The sequence below is a fragment of the Schistocerca gregaria genome, unplaced genomic scaffold (assembly GCF_023897955.1).
Source record: "Schistocerca gregaria isolate iqSchGreg1 unplaced genomic scaffold, iqSchGreg1.2 ptg000310l, whole genome shotgun sequence".
Lineage (NCBI taxonomy): Eukaryota > Metazoa > Arthropoda > Insecta > Orthoptera > Acrididae > Schistocerca > Schistocerca gregaria.
In genome coordinates this window covers 488,308-490,000 of record NW_026061790.1, presented here as the reverse complement: position 1 = coordinate 490,000, position 1,693 = coordinate 488,308, and positions in this window count along the sequence as shown.

The following is a 1,693-nucleotide window of genomic DNA, read 5'->3' as shown; positions in this document are numbered from 1 at the left end:
ATACGTAAACATCTGGAATGCGACAATGTCGAGTGCATCCTCTCTGCGACATTGCACCGTCGACACTATGATAACCAGAGCAGTAGGTCCACCTATAAAAGCACAATACCCCACTCCTCCGACAACTACCATTGCTCAGATAAACCAACACACATCCTACACAGAGGGGCACCAAATATCACCCCCCGCCCTCGTGTTATACCACATGAAAAATTGCAGAAGTGAGAGACACAGACCCGCCAGCCTCTTGCTACAAGCATCGAACCGACGTGACGTATCTGACGGTGACTCAGGCATCTGCGTACTGCCACCACTATCCACCCCCCCCCCCCCTCTCTCTGCCCCCTTCCCACACAATACCAAATGTAACCAACTTTATCGCTTAACCTAACTGTGGCTGTACCACATTATCGCTTAACCTAACTGTGGCTGTACCACATTATCGCTTAACCTAACTGTGGCTGTACCACATTATCGCTTAACCTAACTGTGGCTGTACCACATTATCGCTTAACCTAACTGTGGCTGTACCACATTATCGCTTAACCTAACTGTGGCTGTACCACATTATCGCTTAACCTAACTGTGGCTGTACCACATTATCGCTTAACCTAACTGTGGCTGTACCACATTATCGCTTAACCTAACTGTGGCTGTACCACATTATCGCTTAACCTAACTGTGGCTGTACCACATTATCGCTTAACCTAACTGTGGCTGTACCACATTATCGCTTAACCTAACTGTGGCTGTACCACATTATCGCTTAACCTAACTGTGGCTGTACCACATTATCGCTTAACCTAACTGTGGCTGTACCACATTATCGCTTAACCTAACTGTGGCTGTACCACATTATCGCTTAACCTAACTGTGGCTGTACCACATTATCGCTTAACCTAACTCTGGTTGTACCACATTATCCCTTAACCTAACTCAAGTTGTCCCTTAACCTAACTCAAGTTGTCCCTTAACCTAACTCAAGTTGTCCCTTAACCTAACTCAAGTTGTCCCTTAACCTAACTCAAGTTGTCCCTTAACCTTACTCAAGTTGACCCTTAACCTAACTCAAGTTGTCCCTTAACCTAACTCAAGTTGTCCCTTAACCTAACTCAAGTTGTCCCTTAACCTAACTCAAGTTGTCCCTTAACCTAACTCAAGTTGTCCCTTAACCTAACTCAAGTTGTCCCTTAACCTAACTCAAGTTGTCCCTTAACCTAACTCAAGTTGTCCCTTAACCTAACTCAAGTTGTCCCTTAACCTAACTCAAGTTGTCCCTTAACCTAACTCAATTTGTCCCTTAACCTAACTCAATTTGTCCCTTAACCTAACTCAATTTGTCCCTTAACCTAACTCAATTTGTCCCTTAACCTAACTCAATTTGTCCCTTAACCTAACTCAATTTGTCCCTTAACCTAACCCACGTTGTCCCTTAACCTAACTCAATTTGTCCCTTAACCTAACTCAATTTGTCCCTTAACCTAACTCAATTTGTCCCTTAACCTAACTCAATTTGTCCCTTAACCTAACCCACGTTGTCCCTTAACCTAACTCAATTTGTCCCTTAACCTAACCCACGTTGTCCCTTAACCTAACCCACGTTGTCCCTTAACCTAACCCACGTTGTCCCTTAACCTAACCCACGTTGTCCCTTAACCTAACCCACGTTGTCCCTTAACCTAACCCACGTTGT